The sequence below is a fragment of the Telmatherina bonti genome (genome assembly GCF_933228915.1).
Source record: "Telmatherina bonti genome assembly, chromosome: 23".
Lineage (NCBI taxonomy): Eukaryota > Metazoa > Chordata > Actinopteri > Atheriniformes > Telmatherinidae > Telmatherina > Telmatherina bonti.
Genome location: NC_136632.1, coordinates 13,303,699 through 13,309,698, shown reverse-complemented (window position 1 = coordinate 13,309,698; position 6,000 = coordinate 13,303,699).

The window sequence follows — 6,000 nt, the reverse complement described above, 5'->3', positions numbered from 1 at the left end:
TGTTCGTCCACAGATACGTATACATAAACAATAATAAAAAGAGTTATTTGCTGCTTTTTTTTCCCATCATCAGTATTTATCAGCAGAGGGAAGACGAAGGGCCTGTTGTGTGGGGGATGGAGGAATGATTAATATTAATTCAAGGGCTGATTGAAGGCAGCACTCGAGTGAAGTGGCTCATGATGATGTCTCCTGAGCAACTCCCACACACTGCTCCTGTCATGAGTGGAAAGAGGAGAGGAGGGGAATAGAAGACAAGGACAGAAGATGCTAGAAGTGACAGCGTGAGGAAGATGTGTGATATGCTGCCTTCCACCATTTTCCTACCCAACTCTTTCACTGTGATGCAAAGGAAGATGGACAAGCAAAACACCATTTTATGCCAGCAAGTTTCTGGCTGCCTTGTCCAGCTGCTTGAATTTTAGCTTACTTGCTAACATAATGAGTCTAAGTGGCCTTATTTATTTGTGAGGTGACTAAAAACAAAGGTGAATGTGAATATGTTGACTCTGCAAGCAATAATTCTAAATTCTGGAGATGAGACGAGATTTTTTTTCCCTTTTTTTTTCATGTGACTGTTCATATAAATTGAACTGCTGTCAGACTTCAAACCTGAAAAGACCCTCATGTGCTGAAGAAGACATGATTTCACATGCTGCAGGCTGTGTTGCAGAGATAAATGTGATTGCATGTGAACATCAATTTTGAAGTTGTACAATCAGAAGTGATAAAATTATGATGTAATATTGTTTGTCTGTTATTTGCATTAAATTTTCCCACGCCCCACATCCGCTGATGCAGAATAATAATGTCTATCTCCATTCTACCAGCTGAAAGGTGGCATGCCTGTTAAAACTGAGGTTGCTTAATAAAAATTGTACATGTAGCCAGTTTAGTACATATGAAATTTGATGCTGAAACTTGAATTCCTTCTTGCAAAAGCTTTGTTTCTGCAAATTTAACAATCTTAAACTGTAACTAACTTTGTTTTACTTGACTAATTTTTTTTTTTTTATAGCTGCACATTTGGGGATGCAGATATGGACAGGAAAATTAAATGAAGCTATAATATCAAGTCCTGCCTATTAGCAGGTCAAATTTGAAAACAATAGCCTAAATAAACTGACTACAGTCATGGGAAATATTATATGACCCTTGCTTTCCAAACAAATATACATTTTTTTTGTACTAGGCATTAGAAGTTAACATGAAATTAAAACAAACAAGGCTGGTCTAATAGTTTTTTTTCCCCACAGCTGTTTATTTAACACATTTTTTAGTTGATGTTAAGGTGTCACCCAAAAGATATCCAAATAGATACATTTGGAATTTTGGTGTATCTAACATACCTAAGGAATATCATCACAGCCTCAAAATGAGTCAGAAGACCTGAGTCACATGGTTAAAATTTATGTGATATTAATTCAAATGTTTGATTTTGAGGAAAGTCTTGGCTGGATTGCAAATTTGCTCAAATGAAACAATGTGAGACATTTAGAGAAGAAGAAATGTTCAAAACTCCTGGATACCTGCATGTTGATGCACAGAAGCAAAATTTAAAAAAAAGTCTTTTTGAAATTAAATGCTGTTCATTTGCCTCAAACTTTTGTATGAATGTAGCACATCTGAATCCCAGCATGCACTTATTCTAATGCAATGCAACCTGGTTAGTCTGTTGCTATTTACAGAAATGAAATATGAACTGAAAATTTAAAAGAATATGCAAACACATAAGGAGGATCCCCCAACTTCTGACTTCTGTTTAGTAGGTGTATCAGCAGGACCTTACTCATACGTTTCTTTACTTCAAAGAATTCCACATATTCTCCTCAGTGTCAAGGCTACCTATCTATCTCTGTAAAGGCTGACCAGAGGTGTTGGCTTCAGTTATGTTAATGTGCATGGATCATCACAGTGTGCTCAGTGATAGCAAGTCCAAATGGCTCTGAGGTTGGTGTGGAGGTTCTGGGGGTTGGATTGACAGTCTTTTTAAGTCTGTCAGGAATGGAAGTTGGAAGATGTTGGCCAGAGGAAGGAAGGCCAGAGGGGCTGGATTGGCAAAAGCAGAGGGCAAGGAAGGACGCCCGTAGGTGCTGTCTGAAATTAAGAATGATTAAAAAGCAAGAAAGACCAGGAGCAGTTCTCTGACTGACTTACAGAGCAGAATCTTTTGCATGTGGAGGGACACGTATGGAATGACAAAACATTCAGCGAAATGACTTTAATCAGACAATAGAGAGTGTTAAGCTTAAAAACTGCTCCAAAGCGGCCAGATCGAAGCAGAGACGGGTTTTCTCTTAGTGACAATGGCTTTTTGGGGGATTTTAATCCAGGTCATTATTTCTCAAATACTGTATCTAAGTTGAAACAGGTGGTATTCCTGCTGAGAAGCAAACAAGAGTTAAAGAGGTGTTGTAGCGTCTGTCAGGAGACAACATTTGTGTTGGCCCGGACAATCGATGTAATTAACTTTTAAACCTTCCTGTTCGTGGCTGCTTCTCTGGGCAGGGTGTGCCAAGGAAAACATGCCACAATTACCCACCCTCCTTTTCACCCTTCGAAACACATCCACATTCATTTCAGCACACTTCTCCTCTCATTCCATCTCTAATATAATGCGCCCCCCCCCTTAAACCCCCCCACCTTCCAGTCTGCCCTTACTCCCCCTTACTCTTCCTGCTTTCTTGCTCTCTTTCTTCTTGCTCTCCTCTCCCTCGCAGAGTTGCGAGGTCTCTTCAAGCTCGGAGTTGTTGTAACCAACCGTAGCGGCTTTCAGTTTCACTCCATCAACACAGAAGCGCTTCCTTACTTTGTAACAATTTTGTACTCTGGGGAGAAGCGCTCACTCTGGGCCTACACGTTAACTTCAACCGCTGTGACACTCCAGAGTTGCTTAACGCAGCACTTTTTCTCATCAGCCTGGCAGTTTTGCATTGGAATGACTGACAACATACAGCCATCAGCTGCATGTTTGTACCTTGTATGTGTCAGAAAAAAACTACGTTAGAGTTTCCCATAAGTTCGAGTTTTCACAGGTTATACGCCCGTCTTAGACTAACTTTCAGTCGGGTTTTGCGTTTGATGACAAGCGGAATAAATGAATAAAAATGAATTCCAGATGAGGTAATAGCATATCTTAAAAGACGAGCCATCTAACCTCCTTGTCAGGTGCGGTATGCATAACCTATCACACCTGTGAGTTGCACAAGGCGTTTCCCATCAGTTTCACACAGTCTGGGTCACTTTGGGATTCTCTAATAATTACAGGTGCTTATTGTAAACTGTCCCTGCTTCGGTCATATCATCGCTAATAATGAATAATGATGCCGGGGGTCTGTTTTGTTTATTTGTCACGCTGGAAGCAGGATCTGGCTTATTTTGCACGACGGCTGATAGCAGGCAGATATGAAGTTATAGTAGTTGGCAGATGCACTGCAGTCGAGGTGTTTGTTTGCACAAGCTGATTTCTCAGACTAAACGGGTATCCTGTCCGACCAGCTGCTTTGGATCAAAACAGGCAGCCGGAGTGGGAGGAAAGCCCCCCCCCCCCCCCCCCCCCCCCCCCCCCCCAGTCCACCTGGCAAAACAAGATGGGACCCCGACGTGACAGCCAGTGTAACATCTCTGCTAACAAACGAGCTGTTTACTGAGATGATGTGCCTGAAAAGCTTGCGCTGTGTTGTCTGAACTGTAAATTTTGGCAGTGAAAAAGGGGGGGGGGGGGGGGGGGGTGTTCCAGGAATTAAAAGAGAAAAAAAAACAGACAGAAAAATAGTGAGCTTGTGCGTTGTCTGCAGATCGAGGTCAGACTGAAATATGGGATCAAACTAAGCCTACAAAAAAACCAAATGCTATATTTAGTCTTGATGAGTCATGAATGAAGAGTGTCTTCACCTCCTCGTTTCTTTACTCTGTCTGTCTCTTTTCATACACACAGGGTGATTGTGAAGACAACAACCTGGCCTTACAAATCTACTTCTCAAGGAGTTTTTTTTTTTTTTTGCTCAGTAACAGCACTTGTAAGCATTTGGTTTACATTAAGCAGGCTTTCATTATGCATGTGAATGCGCCGCTGTTTTGGCTGTCATGCACTGTTGGTCGCAGTCAGACGCCATCAATTTGGTGTCTTTGGGGCTGAAAGAAATAGTAAATCACATAAGTTGTTCAGGTAAACAGCTTGGAAATAGTGCCCCCGAGAACTGTTAGGTTTGCTCAGCAGCTCGCCCGCCATGGCGAAACGGGAAAGAAAAACACAACGAATGTGTGCATTTAATGACAAGTCATATGTAAATTTTAATGGCGGGTTTAGTTGGCGCACAGGTGCGCTGAAGGCAAAGGGGGTTGAGGTAAAAAGGTTAAGGCTCTTGGTCACTCACACAGACTTTAAGCGCAGCTGGCAGGGATGGAAGAAAGAGAGTAAAGGAAGAAGACAGGCAGACAAGACTGAATGAGGTCTGTGTGTTCGAACAGGTTTCGCTATGTCAGGGAAACCTGCTTGGCCAGCAGGCCTCTGCCCTGGGGAATACTAAGGAAATGTCCTCATTTTCTGTTTTTAGAGGCACACCTCTGTGCATTTGCAAAGCACCTCAGAAGCAGGTGGAGTTTCTAGGAAAATATAGTTTTGTCTTCATTTTATTTTAATCCTAACAAATAACAGCAATACTGAAAGATTTTACATGATTATGCAAATGATTATGGATATTTTTAAAATATATTTTTAAGCAAAAAACATCTTGAGGACTTGATAACTATCCAGGATGCATCCACCTTCATTCCCAGTGGTAGCCGAACCAGCTACCCAGCATGGAGAATAGATGTATTTACGAACTAAACATGCATTTTAAAATGCATTTTCTTCACTTAAATATATGTACACTTGAGGTTTTCTTTTTTTTACTTTGATTTTTCATACCACATTTTATTGAAAAAATACATCCAACACTAAATAAATGAGGAGGAATCAACAACAGTTTTGCTGTGAATGCATGACAGTTCACGGGATTCTTTGTATTCTTCGTGTAAGAATTAGACAAAAAAAGCATGAAAAGGGCTAAAACAAGTCAGCTCATGGAGTGTAGTGTTTGCCACTGTCGCCTCTTGGTTACAGCTCCTTTGCCTTCTTCTGCCTCTTCAGCAGGAGTGTTTATCTCATCTCAAGTGTTCATGAAACATCAAACAGTATCAGCCGTTTAAAAGCAATAAGCATGGCAGGTCTGCACTATCTTCTCCTTTTATCACCTGTCTGTTACAACTGGTGCCACTCCATAAATAAAGCCATTACTCTGCGAGGAGGTGAGTGGAAGGGGAGGCAGGACTGTGTGTTCACTTGGGTGGACACACATAAACAGGCCTGCACACGCACACCCTGAGCAGGTATTCTAGACTGGTGTCACTGGGGAGCTTTAACCCTGAAACTCCAACCAGCTTAGTTCAGAGACGAGGGGCTTTACGGGACATTGGGGAGCAGCTTGCCTGAAGTAAATAGAATATCCAGTGGTGCCTGTCCGAATCTCAGATGAAGCTGCCAAATCTCAGCAGGTTTTTGGTTCTGATGAAGGTATGTGAGGGAAAAACATCAAGATACACACACACACACACACACACACAAAAGTGAGAAGCCCATGCAGAGAAGAGTGTATTCGAGTGGCTCCCAGCACAGCTAAGGGTTTTATGCTTGACACTAAAGAATGTGTTCATCTAGAAGTGAAGGGCCTCACTCTCCCTGTCTTTTACTTGCTTTACTGACTGACTGAATGTAGTGTAGCGGGGATCTGACAGGGATCTCAACGTGATCCGCTGCAGCTCCCAAAGGATGCAGAGCTAAAGCCTTTCCTGAGCATATTGGCAAAACACCACTCCAGCTGAGCAGAGCCAGCTTACGAGGTGACCTGAAGTTTAGACAGCCTTGTTTCTTGACTGAAAAGTCCACCCAAAAGGATGGAGGGGGAAAAAAAAAAAAAAAGTTCAATTTGTCAAAATGTACCTCAGCAAAAAAAGACA